The following is a 17,064-nucleotide window of genomic DNA, read 5'->3' on the forward strand; positions in this document are numbered from 1 at the left end:
AAGATCCCAATAAATGAGTATGAAATGAATTATTGGGTTGTTCTTCTAAATAGGAAATGAATTGTATCAAAATCAGGTCCTTTCTGAGAGAGAATAATATTTTGAGGAATAGTCCATAATATTAAAAACATTACTTTTGGTTTTTTGATATTTCTCTTTGTTGCAAGAAAATTTCTTCTTTAATTTCATTGATGCATTTTACATTTATCATTCACAAGTGGAGTTATTCATGTACATATAATCTGGTGGTAAGAATCTTAAAGAAATATAAGAAAGCTATAGATTGTAGATCTACTCACAAACTTTGCATAGGGATTTCCATGTGATAGATATTAATTAAATCTTCACTTAAATAAATAAGGACTATGCTATCCCATTAATCACAGCTCTACCAACCTTGATCTTAAATCTGCTGGAAATCATGCAAAATGATTACATGGAGTGATGGATATACCTAGCTTTATTGCATAGAATATGAAAAACTACTGGTGGAGTGTTTCAATGTGGAGACTCGTTCCAAAGTGTTGTTATCTATATTTTTGTACATTAACTTGAATACAGTCTAAATGCAGTTTGTCAATCTTGGTCAATGTAAATGTCCATCAGCAGATAAATAGATAAGGAAAATATAATATATATACACAGTGGAATACTATTCAGTCTTAAAAAAGAAGAAAATTCTGTCATTTGGGGTAACATAGATAAATCTAGAGAACATTATGCTAAGTAAAATTAGTTAAGCACAGAACAGCGAATACTGCATGATCTCCCCTTTATAGAATCTTAAAAAAGTTGAATCCACAGAAGAAGAGAGTGAAATGATGTTTACCAAAATTGAAGGTGGAAGTAATGAGAGAATGGAGAGTTACTGGTCAAAGGGTACAATGTTTCAGCCATACAGGAAGAATTAGTTTTGGGACTAAATGCACAGCCGAGTGTCTATAGTCAATAATAATGTATTGTATATTTCACGATAACTAATAAATAAATTTCAAATCTATCAGCACAAAAAATGTTAATAAGTGAGGTGCTGGTTATATTAGCTAGCTTGATTTAATCAATTCACATTGCATACATATATCAAATCACATTGAACTCTGTAATGTGATACAATTATGATTTTTCAACTAAAAATAATATAAATTAAGTATTCTGGAATAGCCTTGCATTTGTACTTATGTTTGCTTCATTTTCATGAAAATTCTATAGTTCTTGAGAAAACAACATCACATACTTGTATTCAACTATGCACATCCAAATAAAATAATGCTTCAAATTCCAAAGGGATATTATGCTAATGAGGCCAACAGAATTCAAAGTGTGCCTTGGAAATAAGAAAGAATCCTGAAAGAAGTAATTGGGATCAAGGTTATGAATACAGATAAGATTAAATCAAAGTGTAAATGTGTGGTGGGTCAAGATATTAGAATATGCTGCCGAAATATAATTCCTGGAGAAAATGAAGACTGTATCCATATTAAAATAATCAACACAAAGGAATATAATATTACTTGAAAAGATACATGATTATGAATTTGATTTAATTGTAGGTTATATTGGAGCTGATTTGCCTTATGATGAAAGGGGATGTGGGCTAGATTTCTCTTAAGTTAATCAAGAAAGGAAGAAATGCAATTAACATTACAATAATTACACCACAATCTTCTGATAATAGGGTTACTATAAGTAATCAACAAGACTCCTGGTGTTCTGTGTAATTTAATGAACAGCACTTCGAAAAAACTGGCTCTTATGAAATCCCAATAAACCATTTAAATCCATTTGTGTGGAAGAAATAATATGATCCAAACTCAGTCTGTAAGTCTTCACCATGGGAAAAGACACTATCATGTGCTGGGGAGGGATTTTAAACTGCCTTCAGATTTTGAAGAGAGATTTGGCAGCACCTATCCAAATCTTCTATGCATATACCCTTAACGCAGACATTTCACAGTATTCATATATTCCACAAAGTCAATAAGGAGTGGAAAAAGTGACAAGTTGTTTGCTGTTTATTACAGCATTGACTGTGACAGTGGGGAACACAAGCTTAAATAAAGCTAAATGACCGTCATTTGTAGAAAGTTTAAATGAAATATGATACATGTAACCTATGAAATTATATGCAGTTATATTTTTAAGTAAGATAAAACTAAATGTGCTGATATGGATGTATTTTTATGTGGTAAAAACAAAGCATGATTTAAAATACTTCTATATAAGATAATCACATATGTATACATTTTACAAGGCATGCACATATGTACTTTAAATTGTATATATATATGTATACACACGTAAAATATATATGCATATCACATACAAAGAGCCAGAAGAGATACTATGTGGTCTGTGAATGTTGACTTCTTGACTCAAATACTCTTTGTGACATTGGGAAAGTCTCTTAATCTTTCTGTGTCTTCAATCCTCATTTGTAATATTAAATGTAAAATTTAATGTGTAGTAAAATTAAAATAATACTTTTTGAAGATTAAATAAGATAGTGCATGTGTACATTTAGAATACTGCCTATATTACTATAAACAGTTAATAAGAATCAGCTATCATTAATATCACCATCATAATTTTTATTTTTATTTTTTATTTTTTTAAATTTATTTGTTATTATTATACTTTAAGTTGTAGGGTACATGTGCCTAACGTGCAGGTTTGTTACATATGTATACTTTTGCCATGTTGGTGTGCTGCACCCATCAACTCGTCATTTACATCAGGTATAACTCCCAATGCAATCCCTCCCCCCTCCCCCTCCCCATGATAGGCCCCGGTGTGTGATGTTCCCCTTCCTGAGTCCAAGTGATCTCATTGTTCAGTTCCCACCTATGAGTGAGAACATGCGGTGTTTGGTTTTCTGTTCTTGTGATAGTTTGCTAAGAATGATGGTTTCCAGCTGCATCCATGTCCCTACAAAGGACACAAACTCATCCTTTTTGATGGCTGCATAGTATTCCATGGTGTATATGTGCCACATTTTCTTAATCCAGTCTGTCACTGATGGACATTTGGGTTGATTCCAAGTCTTTGCTATTGTGAATAGTGCTGCAATAAACATACGTGTGCATGTGTCTTTATAGCAGCATAATTTATAATCCTTTGGGTATATACCCAGTAATGGGATGGCTGGGTCGTATGGTACATCTAGTTCTAGATCCTTGAGGAATCGCCATACTGTTTTCCATACTGGTTGAACTAGTTTACAATCCCACCAACAGTGTAAAAGTGTTCCTATTTCTCCACATCCTCTCCAGCACCTGTTGTTTCCTGACTTTTTAATGATCGCCATTCTAACTGGTGTGAGATGGTATCTCATTGTGGTTTTGATTTGCGTTTCTCTGATGGCCAGTGATGATGAGCATTTTTTCATGTGTCTGTTGGCTGTATGAATGTCTTCTTTTGAGAAATGTCTGTTCATATCCTTTGCCCACTTTTTGATGGGGTTGTTTGTTTTTTTCTTGTAAATTTGTTTGAGTTCTTTGTAGGTTCTGGATATTAGCCCTTTGTCAGACGAGTAGATTGCAAAAATTTTCTCCCATTCTGTAGGTTGCCTGTTCACTCTGATGGTAGTTTCTTTTGCTGTGCAGAAGCTCTTTAATTTAATGAGATCCCATTTGTCAATTTTGGCTTTTGCTGCCATTGCTTTTGGTGTTTTAGACATGAAGTCTTTGCCCATGCCTATGTCCTGAATGGTACTACCTAGGTTTTCCTTTAGGGTTTTTATGGTATTAGGTCTAACATTTAAGTCTCTAATCCACCTTGAATTAATTTTCGTATAAGGAGTAAGGAAAGGATCCAGTTTCAGCTTTCTACTTATGGCTAGCCAATTTTCCCAGCACCATTTATTAAATAGGGAATCCTTTCCCCATTTCTTGTTTCTCTCAGGTTTGTCAAAGATCAGATGGCTGTAGATGTGTGGTATTATTTCTCAGGACTCTGTTCTGTTCCATTGGTCTATATCTCTGTTTTGGTACCAGTACCATGCTGTTTTGGTTACTGTAGCCTTGTAGTATAGCTTGAAGTCAGGTAGCGTGATGCCTCCAGCTTTGTTCTTTTGACTTAGGATTGTCTTGGAGATGCGGGCTCTTTTTTGATTCCATATGAACTTTAAAGCAGTTTTTTCCAATTCTGTGAAGAAACTCATTGGTAGCTTGATGGGGATGGCATTGAATCTATAAATTACCTTGGGCAGTATGGCCATTGTCACGATATTGATTCTTCCTATCCATGAGCATGGTATGTTCTTCCATTTGTTTGTGTCCTCTTTGATTTCACTGAGCAGTGGTTTGTAGTTCTCCTTGAAGAGGTCCTTTACATCCCTTGTAAGTTGGATTCCTAGGTATTTTATTCTCTTTGAAGCAATTGTGAATGGAAGTTCATTCCTGATTTGGCTCTCTGTTTGTCTGTTACTGATGTATAAGAATGCTTGTGATTTTTGCACATTAATTTTGTATCCTGAGACTTTGCTGAAGTTGCTTATCAGCTTAAGGAGATTTTGGGCTGAGACAATGGGGTTTTCTAAATATACAATCATGTCATCTGCAAACCGGGACAGTTTGACTTCTTCTTTTCCTAACTGAATACCCTTGATTTCTTTCTCTTGCCTGATTGCCCTAGCCAGAACTTCCAGCACTATGTTGAATAGGAGTGGTGAGAGAGGGCATCCCTGTCTTGTGCCAGTTTTCAAAGGGAATTTTTCCAGTTTTTGCCCATTCAGTATGATATTGGCTGTGGGTTTGTCATAAATAGCTCTTATTATTTTGAGGTACGTTCCATCAATACCGAATTTATTGAGCGTTTTTAGCATGAAGGGCTGTTGAATTTTGTCAAAAGCCTTTTCTGCATCTATTGAGATAATCATGTGGTTGTTGTCTTTGGTTCTGTTTATATGCTGGATTATGTTTATTGATTTGCGAATGTTGAACCAGCCTTGCATCCCAGGGATGAAGCCCACTTGATCATGGTGGATAAGCTTTTTGACGTGTTGCTGAATCCGGTTTGCCAGTATTTTATTGAGGATTTTTGCATGGATGTTCATCAGGGATATTGGTCTAAAATTCTCTTTTTTTGTTGTGTCTCTGCCAGACTTTGGTATCAGGATGATGTTGGCCTCATAAAATGAGTTAGGGAGGATTCCCTCTTTTTCTATTGATTGGAATAGTTTCAGAAGGAATGGTACCAACTCCTCCTTTTACCTCTGGTAGAATTCAGCTGTGAATCCATCTGGTCCTGGACTTTTTTTGGTTGGTAGGCTATTAATTATTGCCTCAATTTCAGAGCCTACTCTTGGTCTATTCAGGGATTCAACTTCTTCCTGGTTTAGTCTTGGAAGAGTGTAAGTGTCCAGGAAATTATCCATTTCTTCTAGATTTTCTAGTTTATTTGCGTAGAGATGTTTATAGTATTCTCTGATGGTAGTTTGTATTTCTGTGGGGTCGGTGGTGATATCCCCTTTATCATTTTTAATTGCGTCGATTTGATTCTTCTCTCTTTTCTTCTTTATTAGTCTTGCTAGTGGTCTGTCAATTTTGTTGATCTTTTCAAAAAACCAACTCCTGGATTCATTGATTTTTTGGAGAGTTTTTTGTGTCTCTATCTCCTTCAGTTCTGCTCTGATCTTAGTTATTTCTTGCCTTCTGCTAGCTTTCGAATGTGTTTGCTCTTGCTTCTCTAGTTCTTTTAATTGCGATGTTAGAGTGTCAATTTTAGATCTTTCCTGCTTTCTCTTGTGGGCATTTAGTGCTATAAATTTCCCTCTACACACTGCTTTAAATGTGTCCCAGAGATTCTGGTATGTTGTATCTTTGTTCTCATTGGTTTCAAAGAACATCTTTATTTCTGCCTTCATTTCGTTATGTACCCAGTAGTCATTCAGGAGCAGGTTGTTCAGTTTCCATGTAGTTGAGCGGTTTTGATTGAGTTTCTTTGTCCTGAGTTCTAGTTTGATTGCACTGTGGTCTGAGAGACAGTTTGTTATAATTTCTGTTCTTGTACATTTGCTGAGGAGTGCTTTACTTCCAATTACGTGGTCGATTTTGGAGTAAGTACGATGTGGTGCTGAGAAGAATGTATATTCTGTTGATTTGGGGTGGAGAGTTCTATAGATGTCTATTAGGTCTGCTTGCTGCAGAGATGAGTTCAATTCCTGGATATCCTTGTTAACTTTCTGTCTCGTTGATCTGTCTAAATTGACAATGGAGTGTTGAAGTCTCCCATTATTATTGTATGGGAGTCTAAGTCTCTTTGTAAGTCTCTAAGGACTTGCTTGATGAATCTGGGTGCTCCTGTATTGGGTGCATATATATTTAGGATAGTTAGCTCTTCCTGTTGAATTGATCCCTTTACCATTATGTAATGGCCTTCTTTGTCTCTTTTGATCTTTGATGGTTTCAAGTCTGTTTTATCAGAGACTAGTATTGCAACCCCCGCTTTTTTTTGTTCTCCATTGGCTTGGTAAATCTTCCTCCATCCCTTTATTTTGAGCCTATGTATGTCTCTGCGTGTGAGATGGGTCTCCTGAATACAGCAGACTGATGGGTCTTGACTCTTGATCCAGTTTGCCAGTCTGTGTCTTTGAATTGGAGCATTTAGTCCATTTACATTTAAGGTTAAGATTGTTATGTGTGAACTTGATCCTGCCATTATGATATTAACTGGTTATTTTGCTCGTTAGTTGATGCAGTTTCTTCCTTGCCTCGATGGTCTTTACATTTTGGCATGTTTTTGCAATGGCTGGTACCGGTTGTTCCTTTCCATGTTGAGTGCTTACTTCAGGGTCTCTTGTAAGACAGGCCTAGTGGTGACAAAATCTCTAAGCATTTGCTTATCTGTAAAGGATTTTATTTCTCCTTCACTTATGAAACTTAGTTTGGCTGGATATGAAATTCTGGGTTGAAAATTCTTTTCTTTAAGAATGTTGAATATTGGCCCCCACTCTCTTCTGGCTTGGAGAGTTTCTGCCGAGAGATCTGCTGTTAGTCTGATGGGCTTCCCTTTGTGGGTAACCCGACCTTTCTCTCTGGCTGCCCTTAAGATTTTTTCCTTCATTTCAACTTTGGTGAATCTGGCAATTATGTGTCTTGGAGTTGCTCTTCTCGAGGAGTATCTTTGTGGCGTTCTCTGTATTTCCTGGATTTGAATGTTGGCCTGCCCTACTAGGTTGGGGAAGTTCTCCTGGATGATATCCTGAAGAGTGTTTTCCAACTTGGTTCCATTTTCCCCCTCACTTTCAGGCACCCCTATCAGACGTAGATTTGGTCTTTTTACATAATCCCATACTTCTTGCAGGCTTTGTTCATTTCTTTTTCTTCTTTGTTCTTTTGGTTTATCTTCTCGCTTCATTTCATTCATTTGATCCTCAATCGCTGATACTCTTTCTTCCAGTTGATCGAGTCGGTTACTGAAGCTTGTGCATTTGTCACGTATTTCTCGTGTCATGGTTTTCATCTCTTTCATTTTGTTTATGACCTTCTCTGCATTAATTACTCTAGCCATCAATTCTTCCACTTTTTTTTCAAGATTTTTAGTTTCTTTGCGCTGGGTACGTAATTCCTCCTTTAGCTCTGAGAAATTTGATGGACTGAAGCCTTCTTCTCTCATCTCGTCAAAGTCATTCTCCGTCCAGCTTTGATCCGTTGCTGGCGATGAGCTGCGCTCCTTTGCCGGAGGAGATGCGCTCTTATTTTTTGAATTTCCAGCTTTTCTGCCCTGCTTTTTCCCCATCTTTGTGGTTTTATCTGCCTCTGGTCTTGATGATGGTGATGTACTGATGGGGTTTTGGTGTAGGTGTCCTTCCTGTTTGATAGTTTTCCTTCTAACAGTCAGGACCCTCAGCTGTAGGTCTGTTGGAGATTGCTTGAGGTCCACTCCAGACCCTGTTTGCCTGGGTATCAGCAGCAGAGCCTGCAGAAGATAGAATATTTCTGAACAGCGAGTGTACCTGTCTGATTCTTGCTTTGGAAGCTTCCTCTCAGGGGTGTACTCCTCCCTGTGAGGTGTGGGGTGTCAGACTGCCCCTAGTGGGGGATGTCTCCCAGTTAGGCTACTCAGGGGTCAGGGACCCACTTGAGCAGGGAGTCTGTCCCTTCTCAGATCTCAACCTCCATGTTGGGAGATCCACTGCTCTCTTCAAAGCTGTCAGACAGAGTCGTTTGCGTCTGCAGAGGTTTGGGCTGTGTTTGTTATTGCCCTGTCCCCAGAGGTGGAGTCTACAGAGACAGGCAGGTTTCCTTGAGCTGCTGTGAGCTCCACCCAGTTCAAGCTTCCCAGCAGCTTTGTTTACCTACTTAAGCCTCAGCAATGGCGGGCGCACCTCCCCCAGACTCGCTGCTGCCTTGCTGGTAGATCACAGACTGCTGTGCTAGCAATGAGGGAGACTCCGTGGGTGCGGGACCCTCCCAGCCAGGTGTGGGATATGATCTCCTGGTGTGCCTGTTTGCTTAAAGCGCAGTATTGGGGTGGGAGTTACCCGATTTTCCAGGTGTTGTATGTCTCAGTTCCCCTGGCTAGGAAAAGGGATTCCCTTCCCCCTTGCGCTTCCCAGGTGAGGCAATGCCTCGCCCTGCTTCAGCTCTCGCTGGTCGGGCTGTAGCAGCTGACCAGCACCGATCGTCCGGCACTCCCCAGTGAGATGAACCCAGTACCTCAGTTGAAAATGCAGAAATCACTGGTCTTCTGTGTCGCTCGCGCTGGGAGTTGGAGACTGGAGCTGTTCCTATTCGGCCATCTTGCTCCGCCCCCTCCATAATTTTTATTATCGTTATCATTTTGACACGTGTTTATGTTAGAAGAACCTTTCTCTGGAAGAATAGTTACATGAAAATATGTTTTTGTATGGGACTCTACTAAAACGAAATGTAATATTTTTCATCTTCATTTTAATTTTTTTACATGTACTTTGGAAAACTGTATGTGTGTGTGCATGCTTGTATGTGTGTGTTTACTGGGTTAAGAAATAAAATATTAAATGGTGAACATTTGAAAACAGAATACAAACAAAGAAATTAAATTACTCTTGGAATGCACTTTGTATTTTATATTAGTCTTTTAGGGCTGCTATAAAAAATACCACACACTAAAACGCTTACACAACAGAAATTTATGTTGTCACATTTCTGAAGGCTGAAGCAGATCAAGGTGTCAACAAGATTGGTTCCTTCTGAGGACTCTGTGAAAAGGGTATGTTTCAGGATCCTCTCGAGTTGCAGATGTTCGTCTTCATCCTTTGTCTTTGTCTTCACACTGTCTCTCTTTTTTTTTTTTTGAGACTGAGTGTCGCTCTTTCGCCCAGGCTGGAGTTCAGTGGTGTGATCTCGGTTCACTGCAAGCTCTGCCTCCTGGGTTCACGCTATTATTCTCCTGCCTCAGCCTCCCAAGTAGCTGGGATTACAGGTGCCTGCCACCACGCCTGGCTAAAATTTGTATTTTTAGCAGAGACGGGGTTTCATCCTGTTGGCCAGGATGGTCTCAATCTTCTGACCTCGTGATCTGCCGGCCTCAGCCTCACAAAGTGCTGGGATTACAGGCGTGAGCCACCGTGCCCGGCCCACATTGTCATCTCTCTACGCATGTTTGTGACCAAATTTTCTCTTTTTGTAAGGACATCAGCTATATTGGAATAGCACCCACCTTAATGAACTCATTTTAATTTGGTTACTTATGTAAAGGCTTTATCTCCAATTGCCGACACATTCTGAGGTACTTGTGGTTAGCACTTCAACATACAAACTTTAGGGTGCTGGAGGCACAATTCAGCCATAGCAGTATGCTAAATGCTAAACTCTTTATTTGTCACATTTGTGTTTGTTATAATTTAATAACTTTAGAAATAGTGATCACGAAATGAAAGAGGAAGGGAATTTTAATTTTATTTTTTGGAATATCAGAGATAAGCTCGATTTCTTTTATACAGTGGTGTGTCAGTAAGTTTTTTTTAGTTTTGTAATAGTTGGGACAAGGTGTCACCCCCCAAAATTCAATTTTTTTTTGTCTTTAAGAGCAGCACCAGGCTTTCTTGGGAGTCTAACATTTGTAAGCTATATAAGAAATCAGTCACCTCACTTTGTCTCAAGGATGGTGAATAGAACTTTTGTGTTTCTAGGACTTTAATCCCATGTATCTCTGAGGATGGCATACTGTGTGCATATGCATGTACACTCATGTACATGTGTTTAAAATAAAAACACCCTTCATTTGTAGGATGGCCGTATATTCTGTTTTGCAGAGGACCATCCACATTTATAACTATTGACCTGGAAATAATTAATAGGATCCCTTTTCATTTTCAAATATGTATTGATTCAGATATTAACTTATAAACCATCCAAATTTATTGACAAACTATTTTTGTAGAAATTGAGCTGAATACTTCTTTACATGAAAATGACTGAAAAAGAAGTTTTCAAAAATCTAATTATCTCTACCTTAGACATTCTATTAAATCCTGTGAGTTTAATACTTCTATGAGGTATTAAGTGGATTTGACACTGGCTCTACCATATAAACCTGAATAAGCTTGAACAAGTGGTTTAAATTCTCGATGTTTCATTCTCCTCATTACTAAAATTGCATAATTATTGTATCTAATTTGTTTGTTTTACTATTTTTGTTTCTTTCAGGTAAATATTAAATGCAATGAAATACTTGTATCTTATGTTAGTTTTTGTGAGTGTATACACCATGTATTAATTACCTAAATCAGTAAGTAGAACATTCCCATTATCCCTGAGTGGTCTGTTTTGCAATCTTAGAATAAATTTTCTTTCATCATAGGAAACTAGGGCTTTGATTTCCATCTATGTAGATTAGTTTTGCCTGTTCTTACCTAAATATAAACTTTATACAAATAATCTTGCAGGTCTCTATTAGTGTGTGTTTTCTTTCTCTCTGTATAATGCTATTCAGGTAGTTCATATGGTTCATGGATGACCCAGCACCTGATTCCATTTTGTTGATAAGTAGTTTCTCGTTATATGAATATAGGATAATATAACTTACTATTATCATGTTCATGAATTTGTGGGTTGTTTCCATTTTAGGCTGTTATGAATAAAACTACTATAAATATTCTTATGCAAATCCATTTTTGATATTTTCATCTCTGTTGGATAAAGTGAAATTGCTGGATCATAGGTTAGGTGTATGCTTAACTTAAACAAATAATTACCAAAGAGATTTGTTAAGTGATGGCATCATCTTTCATTTTCAACGAAATGTTATGAGAGTTTCAAACTTTCCACATCCTCATCAACGTTTAGTGTAGTTGGGCTTTTCAGTGTTAGCCAGAGTGCGTATAGCAGTATGTTATTGTAGTAGTTTTAATTTGAATTTCCAAAATGACTAATGGTGAAGAGCAAATCTTATAACTAATTAAGCATAGTGCATCTTTTTTAGTGACATGTCTGTTAAAGTGATTTGGCAATTTATACGGATTCTTTCTTTAATAATTTTTGTGGAAGAGTTATTCTTATATTCTAAATAAAATCCCGAGTTAGAAACAATATCACAAATGGCTAGGTGTTGTGACTTACACCTGTAAATCCTAGAACTTTGGAAGGCTGAGACAGGAGGATCATTTGAGGTCAGGGGTTCGAGATCAGCCTGACCAACATGGTGAAACCCCATCTCTACTAAAAATGCAAAAAATTAGCCAGGTGCGGTGGCACATGCCTGTAATCTCAACTACTCGGGAGGCTGAGGCAGGGGTATTGCTTGAACCCAGGACGCAGTGGTTGCAGTGAGCTGATAACATGCTACTGTACTCCAGCCTGGCTGACAGAGTGAGACTCCATCTCAAAACAAAACAAAAACCAAACAAAAAACACAAATAACAAATCTTTTCTCTCAATCTGTGGATTTTATTTTCTAAATTTCTAAATGATACACTTTGATGAACATTTTTATCATTTTGAGGAAATATATCAATTTTTCAATTTTTTATCTTTGGGGTTTTATGTGAGTTGTCTAAGACAAATTTGCCTACTTCAAAGATGTGAAAACATTGTCTTTACATTAAAGGCTGCATATCTTTAAAAGTTTTTGTAACTGGTATGCATTGGGGACTGAAATACATATTTCTGTTTTTTTTTTTTTTTTTTTTTTTTTTGAGACAGAGTCTCGCTCTGTCCCCCAGGCTGGAGTGCAGTGGTGCGATCTCGGCTCACTGCAAGCTCCACCTCCCGGGTTCCCGCCATTCTCCTGCCTCAGCCTCCCGTATTTCTGTACTAATATTCAGTGTATTTTGCTGAAAAGCCTTTTCTTGACCTATTAAGTGGCCTTTCATTAGTGTTGTTACATTTCTTATCTCTTTTCTGTTCCACTAATTGTATTATTTCTGCTAATGTATGAACTACATTCTCTTTATTACTAACACTCTTGTTTAGTCATGTAGAGTTGTCTTCCAAAAATTGTTTTTATTTTGAGCTATTTGCAAATATACTTAAGTTTTACAAACAGATGTCAATTTTTATCAAAATAACAATTCAGATTGTGATTGGGATAGCATTATGTTTGTGTATTAGTTTGCAGAAAATTAGCTCTTAACAATCTATGCATATTTCTCCACTAATCTATGACGTAATTCTCCATCTATTTAAGTCTTTGACATATAGGTCTTGAATAACTTGGTGCATGTACTCCTTGGTATTATATTTTATTTTATTGTTACTATTTAAAATGCATTTTGTTTTTCATTTTCTAGTTATTTGATCTAAAAATGGACAAATACATTAAATTTTTGTATAAAGACTGTATTCTGTGACCTTGCTAAATCTGCTGTTTAGTTTTAGTAGTCATTTTTAGAGTAATTAGAATTTTCTGAATAAACAGTCATGTTGTTTTTGAATGAAGAGTTTTATTTTCATTTTCCACATCTCTCTATAATTTGATGTTTATTTCTTTTTATTCCACTGAATTCAATATACCACCTTGAATAAAGTTGTGAGAAAAGATATACTTGTCTTATTTCTGGTCAGATGATGTTATATTAAGTATTTCACACAAAGTATAATCTTAACTGAAGGTTTTTAATAGACATACTTAATTACATTGAAGAAAGTTCCTTTGCTCAAAGTTTGCCCAAAGTTTTTTTTATTATCAAGAGGTGTGTTTAGTTTTGACAAGTGGGTTTTCAACATCTTTTGAAATGTGTTTGTGAATGACTGTGAGTGTGTGTGTGTTTGTATTGGTTTCAGTTCTCTAGAGTTCAGACATGTATAGATATGTGTGTTTGTTTGCATGTATATATACAGGAAGTAATTGTCTTGCATGGTTAATGAGGCTGAGAAGTCCTATGACCTGCCATCAGCAAGTTGAAGACCTAGGAGAGCAAATGTATACTTCCAGTCTTAATCCAAAGGCCTGAGAAGCAAGAAAACTGATGACATAGGTTTCAAGCATAGCCCGATGACCTAACAACTAGGAGAGCCTATAGTGTAAACTCCAGTCTGAATCCAAGTGCAAAGATAAGAGACGATTGATGTCTCAGCTGGATGACTGTCAGACAGAGAGAGTAAATATACTTTTACTCCACTTTTATTTATATATTTTTCTCTATTCAGGCCTCCAACAGATTAGATGTGGCCCAGCCACCTTAAAGAAGGCAATCTGCTTTACTCAGACTACCAATAAAAGTGTTAATTTCATCCAGAAAAAGGATCACAAAGCTACTGAGAATAATGTTTAACCAAATATCTAGGGTCCACATGGCCCATTTAAGTTGACAAATAAAATTAACCTTTACAAGTTTACCTCTTGTCAATTTCATATCCACATCCTTAAATGATATATAATCCCCAAAGAAGTAATAACAAGTTCATTATTCCACAAAAAATGCTACAAGTATTCTGCATACAACCGAAAGCATGCTAATCGCTTCCCCAGAAGTGGAGGTAAAGTCCTTGAGTGGTGTTTTCCCTTCTTTGTATCCTCTAACTTAAATACTGTGATGTAAAATTAATAATACTTAAATACTATTAAAATGTCAATATATCTATATTACATAATAAGGGGATAAGAAACAGAAGAAAAAAATATATTTGCTTGATTATTCTCTCTACCTAGATATAGATATACACACACAAACATATTTATAACAAATAAGGAGGGATACTCATGACAATGCAACTTGTTGGCCCATATTTAGACTTTTAATTTCTGTTAAGACCAAGAAAGAAGCCATGAGCTGTTTCTCAGGAAAAGTGTTTTATGGAGATGATGGCAATGTTTTGTTTCAAAATTCTAAGGGCCTGTACTGTGAATCACCAGCAGGGGCCTGCCAAAAGCTCCAAACAGCATCTGCCACCGACAATTCAAGTGTCATTGAACATACTGGATCACATGTCTAGCAGCAGAGCAGTTTGCAAAACAGCCCAGAACTGCTTTTTGTTTGCTCATTTGTTTGAATTTGTTTTTATTTTTTCCTCATAGATCATACCTTTATTAACAACTTAAAATTGTATATATTTATGGTGTACAAATGATGTTTTTACGTACGTATACACTGTGGAATGATTAAATCAACTTCATTAACATATCCATTATTTCATATACTTATTTTTTTGTGTTGAAAGCATTTAAAAGTCATAGACTTAGCAATTTTCAAGTATACAATGTATTGTTATTAACTAGTCAACTTGTTGTAGCATAAATCTTTTGAACTTATTCCTTCTGTCTAATCAAAATTTTGTATGCTTTGACCAATATCTCCCCAACGTCGCTCCCAGTCCTAGTTCCTGATAATCATCATTCTACTATACCTCTCTGCATTCCACTATTTTAGATTCCTCACATAAGTGAGATAATGTGTTATTTGTCTTTCTGTCTTATTTCACCTACATAAACCTACATAATGTTATCCAGATTCATCCTTGTTGCTTCAAATGACAGGCTTTCATTTTGTAATGGATGAATAGTATGTGTTTGTGCATTTCTCTCTCACACACATTTTCTTTATCAGTTCATTCACTGAGGGAGATTTAGATTTATTCCACATCTGGGTGATTGTTAATAGTTCTGCAATGAGCACGGGGGTACTGATGTTCCTTTAACATACTGATTTTATTTTTTGTTTATATTTTCTGAAGGGGAATTGCTAAATAATATGGTAGTTCCATTTTGAATGTTTTGAGGAATCTCCATACTGTTTTTCCTGCTTTGATTTGCTTTTCTCTGATGATTATTGATGTTGAGCATATTTTTCCATGCCTATTGGCAATTCATATGTCTTTGAGAAATGTTTTTAAGGTCCTCTGCCCTTAATTGTATTATTTGTTTTCTTGTTATTGTGTTTAAAAATCTGTTGCAGAGCCTTCCTTATACTAGGTTCCACAAAACACTAACGGGTTTTCAGGTCCTTCAGTAAATGGATTAGGGTAACACATTTAAATAAGAAATATGTTCTCTCCAAATTCAAAAAGGCCTATTAGGTATTGTGCTGTCCTTTGTTGTTTTTGTTTTCTGCTTTTGATTATTTGTCGGAGAAGCCAGATGCAACAACTTAATCTTAGAAGGAATATCTTGGCTTGTACCACACCACTGGACACTTAGAAATTTTACTGAAGTGGAAGACCTTGAATTTTTGTTGGATTTATTTTCCACCATCTAACATGTAATTGGTAAGCCAATTGCATGTCCAGTATAATTGCTTACTTAACGTCTAGTATAGTTTCTACTTTCTGCTCCCTAGGTCTAAATCTTTAAGTTCTGCTTCTTTTGGTTACAAATTACATTTTTAATTCAATTATTATATATTTTTTTAGCATTGTGCTATAAGCAGCCAAGGGAAACCATAGAGCACCCTGAATGCTTTGCTTAGATATTTCTTCTTCCATATAACCTAGTCCATCATCCTTAAATTCTGTCTTCTACAAAGTACCAGGACACAGAAACAATTCACACAAATTCCTTGCCACTTCGTAACAAGAATAACCTTTCCTCAAGTTTCCAGTAAGATATTTCTTCTTTCAATCTAAGAACTCATTAAAATAGACTTTGTTGTCCATATTTCTACCAGTATTCTGATCACAACCACTTAGATAATCTCTAAAAATATGTAGGCCTTTTATACAGATCTCCTCTTCTGAGCCCTCGCCAGAATTGCCCTTAATGTTCTGTTCATAGCCATCATTTTTTTTTTCTAGTATGTACCTCTAAACTCTTCCACACTTTACTTATCACCTAGTTCCAAAGTTACTTCCACATTTTTAAGTAACTTTAATAGCAACACCTCATTTTAGGTAGCAATTTCTGTCTCAGTTTGTTTTGCTTGTGTTGCTATAACAAAATACCTTGGACAGGGTAAGTTTTGAAGAACATAAATATATTTTCTCACACTACAGGAGGCTGGAGCTTCCAAGACCAGGGTGCAGGCAGGCTCAGTGTCTGGTGAGAGCCCCAGTCTCTGCTTTCAAGATGACACTTTAAATGCTGTGTATTCACAAGGCAAAAGGGATAAAAGAACAAAAGAGACTGAATTTACTTTCTCAATCACTTTGGTAGGACACTAATCCCATCCTCAAGAAGGGAGTTCTCATGTCCTTATTGCCCCCTAAAGCCCCATCTCTTAATACTGTTACACCAGGGATTAAATTTCAACATGAATGTTGGAAGCATCACGTACATTCAGACCAAAGAAAGCCTTGAGGTAGAACAGTGGAGGCGTATCACTAACTTGCTATCTTAAATAATACTACTTCTGGTGAGTCTTGTTGGCTGGAATAGAGAAAAAAAACATTTGCCTAGGAGATGTGTTCATTTGCTCAAGCAATGATGTTTTATCTCACAGTACAGCTGCTATTGGAGTCATCATCTGGTTAAGCTGACAATAATCCATTGTCCTTCTCCAAGGCACATCTCTCTTCTTCACAGGCCAAATAGGTGAGTGAATGGAGATGTGGTGGGAATCACCACCCCAGCAGCCTTCATGTCTTTATGGTGGTACTAATTTTAAATGTCTCCAGGAATGTACTATTGCTTTCAGTTTTCTATTTTTGTAGTTAGAGGTAGTGCTATTGACCTCCACTTGGCCTTTGCCATCATAGTAGCCCTCACCTC

General features: G+C 36.7%; 1 long non-coding RNA gene across 1 annotated transcript in view; it reads left to right on the forward strand.

Annotated features, from left to right (window-relative positions):
• LOC105484298 (uncharacterized) overlaps nucleotides 1–16,849 on the forward strand; it is a 193,159-nt gene extending 176,310 nt beyond the window's left edge. Inside the window, exon 3 of the long non-coding RNA XR_011610351.1 lies at nucleotides 16,796–16,849. This is a non-coding gene — a long non-coding RNA (uncharacterized lncRNA). The remainder of the gene's footprint in view (nucleotides 1–16,795) is intronic.
• Nucleotides 16,850–17,064: the final 215 nt, after the last annotated feature.

This window comes from Macaca nemestrina, chromosome 12 (genome assembly GCF_043159975.1).
Source record: "Macaca nemestrina isolate mMacNem1 chromosome 12, mMacNem.hap1, whole genome shotgun sequence".
In the NCBI taxonomy this organism is placed as follows: Eukaryota; Metazoa; Chordata; class Mammalia; order Primates; family Cercopithecidae; genus Macaca; species Macaca nemestrina.